This window comes from Pipra filicauda, unplaced genomic scaffold (assembly GCF_003945595.2).
Source record: "Pipra filicauda isolate LSUMZ 115617 unplaced genomic scaffold, ASM394559v2 scaffold916_size52146_pilon, whole genome shotgun sequence".
In the NCBI taxonomy this organism is placed as follows: domain Eukaryota; kingdom Metazoa; phylum Chordata; class Aves; order Passeriformes; family Pipridae; genus Pipra; species Pipra filicauda.
The window spans coordinates 1-8,505 of NW_024105105.1; the positions used below are offsets into that span (position 1 = coordinate 1).

Below are 8,505 nucleotides of genomic sequence, written 5' to 3' on the forward strand. Positions count from 1 at the left end.
GAGCTGCTGTTCCCTTTTTTCAGGCCTGCACTCCAATGGCCGGTCCCACCTCCTGGAATTTTGAATCCAAATCAAGATTCCTCCTAGACAAAAGGTGCCACCACAGAAAACTCTTGTTGCCCAAGAAGTGCCCAGACTATCCCAACAACTCCACCTCAAAACCAAATCTTCCAGACTTTTTTCCTGGTGGAAAGAGCTGCTGTTCCCTTTTTTCAGCCTGGCTCTGCAATGGCCTGTCCCTCCTCCTGGAAAATTTACTCTAAATGAAGATTCCTGCCAGACAAAAGGTGCCACCACAGAAACAGCTTGCTGGCACCAGGAAGTGCCCAGGCTGCCTCAACAACTCCACGTGAAGCCAAAGCTTCACTCCCAGACTTGTTTTTCCTTGGTGGAAGATGCCGCTGTTTCCATTTTTTCAGGCCTCACTAGCAATGGCTGTCCCTCAGCTCTTGGAAAAAATTTGATCCAAACTACGATTCACTGCCCATACAAAAGGTCACAAAAACACCACAAAAAAACTAAAACTTGCTTACACACCAAAAGTGTTCCAAGGCCTGCCAACCAACCACTGGTCCTGAAACCAAAGATTCAACATTTTTTCCTGGTGGAAAGAGCTGCTGTTCCCTTTTTTCAGCACTGTACTACAATGGCTTGTCCCACCTCCTGAAAAATTGAATCCAAATGAAGATTCCTGCCAGACAAAAGGTGCCATGTAACGGGGGTACTTTTGAATTAGATGATCAATGGAGCATAGATGCGTTAGAACGGAATCATATTAGGATGTGAAACCAGCCAGAGTATGGTACAATGTAACTTCATGGCACAGGTTAATTGTAAGGTCCATTGTGCTTTTTAGCAAGTCAGCTTGATATCCCCTATTATCAGAGCTGAGTTCTTCCTTGGTTTTGCTACATATTGCAAGATAGGTACATCTACCCTTGAAACACAATGGTAGAGGTCGTCCATAGGGGTGAGAAAGATGATGATGGGAGGAAGATTCTGTGGGCAGGGGTCACTCGCCCCTTGCCCTACAGCAGGGCATGCACAGACTGTTGCTATCAGGTGATGAACAGGCGGGGTTTGGCTGCCACTCAGGCATCACCTTATACTGGGTACTGGCCCTACGTGGTGTAATGTGGAGCTGATAAAATGGGGTGTCAGGACTGCTGGGGTGAGCGATCCTCATCCTGCCATGGAGACTGTGTTGCTCCGCGGGGACGCCCGCTAAGCACGGGCACCGACCAGCTGCTGCAGATCCTGGCAGCCCTGGCCTGTCTGTGTGGGTAAGCACAGGTTATTGACAGGAAGCAACTGAGAAAGCAAATGTTTTATATCCTTTTTTGGTTTCCCTTTAACTCTTTTTTTTACTAGCTAATACTGTAATAAAAGCTGTCTCTAGTATTGTATGAATGCCAACCAATAAAGTAGGTTTTTCTTTGCTAGTAGTTTTTTTTATTCTCACTGCAAAAAAAGATTTTTTTTTTTTTTTTTTTTTTTTTTTTTTTTTTTAATGTTTAGAAGTCTGTTGTACTTGTCTTTATTCCGGGCAAGTATTCAAACGAACTAATACTCCACATTCCACAGTCCTTTTGCCACCCGTAACCAGTGACTCTGAGTTCCTGCTTCCCCAGCCCCCAGGGATGGTCTCCTTGTCTGCTCATTCCTCCATACTCTCTTCTCAGAGATGGCATCTTAACAAGACAAGCCCCTGGGAATAATTTACTTGTAAGTCTTCAATTCTTTTGTGGTTAATTAGACAGATCTCAGAAGTGTATTCCAAGTCAATATATTGTATTACTAAAACCATGAGAAAAGATGTCTTTTTTGTGCCCTGTTTACTTTTTTCCTCTTTTTACATTGATATCAGCAATCTCCATTTGATAGTGATCCTGGGCACCTCCTAATTCAGTCTGAATAGATAAGAAAATTAGGACCCTTTATGTCTGACAATCCATTAGACTTTATCCCTATCCCCACCCCACCATTCTCTCATCAAAGCCCTGGGACTCAAAGCAGCCTTGGGCAAATCTGAGCTTCCTCCACTCAAGGCTGGACCTGCAGGTTTCAGCTCCTTGGCACCAACTCCCACCTGCCTGGCTTGGAGAAAGAGCTGCCCGAGACACAGAGGGATGTTCATTTATTGCCAGCAAACAAAACCAGAGGAAGGCAACAACTCAATAAAAACCAAAAGTCCTTCCCCTGCTGTATATTAAGTCCATTCTGCCTTCACTGAAGTCCATGTTCTGCAGTAGTCTTAGACCAATGGCAAACACCTTCTGTGTCAAGCACAGACCCCAAGATCCCCCCAACACTCCCTGCCCCGGATTCTGTCCATATTTGCCCTTTGCACACAGTGAGTCACACACTGAAGTCACAAGTTCCCTTGATCCGCAGAGGGAGGAAAAGAGAAAGTTAATGAATTTCTGCGTTGTGCAGAGTAAATTTTCATTTATTCCAATATTCTGGGGCTACAGAAACGTTATCAAACATCCTCTGTAGTATCTGTTCACTGGGTAAACATCTGTGTGGATGGCCAGGCCCAAGGAGTGGTCAGATCTACCGGAGATACTTTAATCTTGTCAGTCCCATCCCCCTGTCCATTGTTGGATGTCACTCAGGAGCCCAACTCTTGGCTGCCTGTGCATCTCCAGGATGGACTTTCACAGCCAACCTCTCTGCCCGGGTGGCAGGAGGGCCTACCCTGATAAGGCCTAAAATCCCATCAGACAATGCCAACAGTGCCAGCTCTCATGCAAGCTGTCTGTGAGATCTGAGAGTTACCAGTGGTGCCATGGGAATGGTTTTGGTGTTGAATGATGCTCAAACCAGCCTGGTTCACCCAACTCCAAACACACATCCTGCTTTTGGAAGTTGGATGGGACAGAGAAGCTGCTCACTGGCCTGTACATTTGTGAGGAGCAGTCAATCCCTTCCTACCAAAGAAGTCCAGTCCCCTTTCATCCAGGCAGGTTCTTCTAACACAGCCCTTCTTGGGGAAGATGTGTGGAGATTCCTGCCTTGGGTGGGGACGCCCTCCAAGGACACTCCTCAAGGCTGAGCAAAAGAAATCTCCCCATGACCATTGGTGTGGGTGAGTTACATCAGATCTCTATGTAATAATTATTTCTTTTGGCTAGCTTTAATATAATTGTTTCAATAATGGCTGATTTAGATCTTTTGTCTGATCATTTGTAAGAATAAATGATTCTTTTTATATAAATATTCTCAATTGGCCAATCATTAAAACGTGTGGGATAAAAGTGGTTCAATCACACTTCTGTAATTCCTTAAATTTAATTTGTTGACAAAATCTGAGGCAAAGATTGGATCCCTTATTCCCTGAGGCTCCGCAGTGTTACAATGGCTCCTTGATTCCAAGAGGTTGCACTGTTTCCCAGCATTCTTGGGCTCCATAAGGCCCTGCAGTGTCACAATGGCCCACTGATTCCATCATTTTCCCCACTGCCACCGTGGACCCTTGATTCCATGAGGTTCCCCAGTGTCACAATGGTCCCTTTGACTCCAGAAGGCCTTGCAGAATCATAATGGCCCCTTGATTCCGTGAGGTTCCACAATGTCACAATGGACCCTTGATTCCATGAGATTCCGCAATGTCTTGTTGGTTCCCTTTGATTCCAAAAGGTTCTGGGATGTCACATTTGCCCCTTCATTCCCTGATGTTCCACAAAGTCCCAGGGTCCTTTTGATTCCATGAGGTTCTGCAGTGTCCCATGTTCCCTTTGGTTCCAGGAGGCCCCAGTGTATTCCAATGGCCCCTGGATTCCAGGAGATTCCACCATATCCCAGAGTTCCCTTGTCTCCCTGAGTTTTGGCAGTGTCCCAGGATCCCTTTGTTCCCATGAGATTCCTTTGTTTCCATCAGGCCCTGCCACATCCCAGACTCCCTTTGGTTCCATGAGGTGCTGCAGGGTCACAGTGTCCCCTTTATTCCAGGAGGTTCCACCACGTCCCAGGGTTCCTTTGTTTCCATGGGATTCCACAGGGACAAAACTCCCTGGTTCTTCTCCTTCCAAAATGTGTGGGCCCATTCTATCCCTGCCTGGGATGGAGCACCATTGTGTTTCTGCAGGAATGGATCCATGGCCATCCTGCCACTGCCCCAATTTAATGCTGCACAAACGTCACTGCAGGCCCGACCCTGGATGCAGGAACAGTCTGGGAACTCCAGGCCTGCTCCCATTCAGCAGAGCCAGTCGGGGTCCCAAAGAGCACAAGTGATTGACTGCAACCCCTGCAGGTCTCTGGCATTGCTGGGGACAAATGCAGGAACTGCCAGGAGCTCTGCAGAGCCCTGACAGTGCCACTGCAATCCCAAGCTGCATTGCCCGGGGCAACCCTCAGCACAGCCAAGGCCACAACCCTTCCTGAAAGGTGTCCCTTCTGGGCAGGGCCAGGGGGACAAACCCCTCCATCTGTCCCTGCACATGTTGGGTCCAATTCTCAGCCCCCACTTAGGGACAAAGTCAGCCTACATTGGGTGTTTAGCTTTGCATTTGCTTCACTCTTTTGTGCTTCCAACACACACACACCCCAGTCTGGGCAGAGTCTGGCCCCCCAAAGAACACAAGATCTGACTATTTGTGGCTCCTGCTGCAGTGGCTGCAACTTGGGCCACAATCTGTGCCAGGAGCAGAGAGGTCCCTCCCCACAGAAACTTCTTGGCAATGGAGTTCTTAAGAAAACGGGACAGGCTGTGGGGATCAGTGTCAGGGCATGGCCTGGGAAGTGTTTGAGCATCCTCCTGTTTACCATGACCAGCTTTTTCATCCCTTTTCTCTCTGTTTTCTCATACCTGTTCCTTGAAAAGCCACTGTGATACCACCATTTCCCTTCCTTTGATTCTTCCCTAGAGATCCCACCACAAGTCTTGCACAGTCCCCAAATGTGCTTTCTTGGTGCCCATCATAAGACTCACACCCCAAACAGAATCCCCCATCTTCAACTGGCAAGGTCATCCTGGGAGGCTCTGCCATTGACCCAATTGGTGAAACTTTCACACAGAGATGTTGGAACTTTATTTGAATTGATTTTTTACCTTTTGGGTTTACAATGGTTTCTCCAAAAACATGGTAATTCTTGTCCTAGCAACAGAAATTCTTTGGAGAAAGAGCTTGGGACTCAAAGAATCAAGAATGGTTTGGCTGGAAGAGATATAAAAGCTCATGTGGTCCAAGTCCCTGGACATGGAGAGTGACATCTTCACTAATTGAGGCTGCTCAAAGTTCCTGACCTTGGACAAATCCAGGGATGGGACATCCTCTTCTGTTGCAGTTCTTGCCAGCCCCACTGGTAAGTATTTCTTCATTTTATCCGATAGAAAGCTCCCCTATTTCAGTTCAAAGTCATTGCCCTGTGTTCTGCCACTACAGCCCTTGGTAAAACGTATCTCTGTGACTATCTTAGACCATGTTTTCATCTGCAGACACCTTGGAGAGTGCTCAGAGATGTCCCACGAAGGGGTTTGGAGGTCTCAAACATATAACTACTCTACGGGGCAAAGGAGTGGTGGGTTCAGTGGTGTGCAGGCAGAGGACAGCAGAGAAGAACCCTGGGAGTGCTTGAAGAGTCACTTCAGAGAGGGTGGATGCTTTTGTCGTAGCAGAAAAGAGCACTGGAAAGAAAGAATTAATGGCAAGTGCAGCCTGGGAGGTCCAGGCTGGAAACAAGGAGAAAGAAATTTCACTCAAAGGGCAGTGCTGTGGTGTAACACATCACCCAGAAGGAGTCTGGATGAGCCCAAGGCTTTGTGTGTGCAGGAAGAGCCAGGGAGGACGCAGAGATGTCAGTGCAGGAAGGTGCCAGCCAGGTGGGGCAGCCGGGGGGATGACGACAGCCTGCAGGGAAAGGGGCAGGGCATGGACACCGTAGGACAGCCTGGGCTGGAGAGGAGACAGGGATGGGGAGAAGCTGAAAGGCCCTGACAGAGCCACCTTCTGCAGGCCTTTGGCCAGGGCTGCTGTCTGTGCCCCTGATGCCAGGAGGAGGGGAGTGCCCCTTGCAGCCCTGGGGCCTCATGGCCTCCTTGTCCCTGCTCAGCAGCCTGGCAGGTGCCACCCCATGGTCCTGCCCTTGGCATTGCACATCCCACATCCCAGTGCCCCAGGAAGAGCCCTGAGGAATGAGGCAGGGACAGGATCTGCCTTCCCAGGGGCTGGGGGTCAGGGCTTGGCCCTTTGGATTAAGGAAACACATCCAGGTTTCCTCAGCATCAGAGCCACCTTTCCCTTGCTTGTCCATCCTTGTCATCACTGTCTGCAGTTTTCTGCTCTAACTGGAACCTGGGGACACGTTCTCAGTTGTGTTCCTTAGTGAGACTCATTAGCACTGCAAGAAACTTCAGTGTTTCAATCTCAGTTTGACTTCCTGAGAAGTTGTTTGAACTCACTGTCAGGGACTGAGTCTCATGTAAACAACATCAAACTCCCTTGAGGGTCATTAAATGCCTGGGGCTGTTGCTGTGCTGCTGAGCTGGGCCAGGCTCCTGGCACACAGGCAGGTCCTGGCAAGCAAGAAGAGCTTCCAAGAGACAGCTCTGCTGGTGAGCAGCTCCTCTGCACAGCCCAGCAGGGCTGAGGGCACTGCCTGCAGCACCAGGGGCAGTGGAGTGAGACAGAGAGAAGTTAAAGGCTGTCAGACGTAGAATGATGCTGAGACCTCACTGGGGGAGAATTTTAACAGATCTTGGCACAGGAAGTCTGTTCATGCAGGGCAATGGGACTGCAGCTTTTGGAGGCGTCTGGTAAAGCTGGCACTGCCCACCAACTACAGATTCTGTAAGTGCAACTCTGAGACTATCTGGAGTGCAGAGGAGGAGGACATGCTCAGAGCTTCAGCTCCCTCTCAGAATATTTCCAAGATGAAGATCTTTATAAGGTTAAAGAAATTTCCTGAGATTGTGTTTCCAGTTTCCTACTCTTGAGGAATGGGAGGGATAAATCATTAAGAAAGTATTAATTTTGACAAGTCCCTGAGACATTTGAACTGTGAGTGCTCAGTAGGTTTATCTGAGCTTCCTAATGTGCTTTGAGCCACTGCTCTGCCTGTGGGCAGCACCAGCATCACCTCTGCTAGACCCATCAGGACAAGTCTGAGCTGTCATTTTTGCGCCTGCAAACGGAATATGACCCCTACCAGTGCAGCCTGTGGTGCTGGGGAAGGAGCTGAGTCTGCTTAAATCAAATGCCATCATAAGGACACTTGGCTGTCTCCCTGAGGTTTCCTTCCAAGCTGTGAATTTCCCTCCAGGTTGGAAACCTGTCCCTGAACATCTCCTTGTTATGTGAAACCCCTGTACAGAAGCACAATGATGCTAAAACAGTGAAAATGCTGTTGAGTAGGGACCCAGCACTGGAGCTGAAGGAAGATCTCCTAGGAAATCAAAAGGCTGTCTGTGTGTGACATGGGGAGTGTCTGTAGAATACAGCTTTGACTTTGTTTAGATAAGTCCACGCTAACTGTCCTCTTACTGTCTTCTTCTCCTGTGTTGGAAACAAAAACCCAGAGGCAGCAAATGTCCAACAGCAGCTCCATGCCCCAGTTCCTCCTCCTGGCATTCGCAGACAGGCGGGAGCTGCAGCTCCTGCACTTCTGGCTCTTCCTGGCCATCTCCCTGGCTGCCCTCCTGGCCAACGGCCTCATCCTCAGCGCCGTAGCCTGGGACCACCACCTGCACACCCCCATGGGCTTCTTCCTGCTCAACCTCTCCCTCACAGACCTGGGCTGCATCTGCACCACTGTCCCCAAAGCCATGCACAACTCCCTCTGGGACACCACAACCATCTCCTACACAGGATGTGCTGCACAGGCCTTTTTCTTTTATTTCTTCATCTCAGCAGAGTATTTCCTCCTCACCATCATGTGCTACGACCGCTACGTTGCCATCTGCAAACCCCTGCACTACGGGACCCTCCTGGGCAGCAGAGCTTGTGCCCACATGGCAGCAGCTGCCTGGGCCACTGGGTTTCTCTATTCTCTGCTGCACACAGCCAGTACATTTTCCCTGCCCCTGTGCCAGGGCAATGCCCTGGGCCAGTTCTTCTGTGAACTCCCACACATCCTCAAGCTCTCCTGCTCACACTCAGGCTACCTCAGGGAACTTGGGCTCATTGTGGTTAGTGTCTGTTTAGTGTTTGGTTGTTTCATTTTCATTGTTTTCTCCTATGTGCAGATCTTCAGGGCTGTGCTGAGGATCCCCTCTCAGCAGGGACGGCACAAAGCCTTTTCCACCTGCCTCCCTCACCTGGCTGTGGTCTCAATCTTTGTCAGCACTGGCGCATTTGCCCACCTGAAGCCCCCCTCCATCTCCTCTCCATCCCTGGACCTGGCCCTGTCAGTTCTGTATTCAGTATTACCTCCAGCACTGAACCCCCTCATCTATAGCCTGAAGAACCAGGAGCTCAAGGATGCCCTGAGAAAAATGATGACTGGATGCTTTTCAAGAGCAATAACCTGCCTCTTTTCTTCTGCACAACATTCAGTGTGTAA

At 49.3% G+C, this 8,505-nt stretch overlaps 1 pseudogene; it reads left to right on the plus strand.

Annotated features, from left to right (window-relative positions):
• Positions 1-7,531: 7,531 nt before the first annotated feature.
• Positions 7,532-8,505, plus strand: LOC120325284 (annotated as a pseudogene).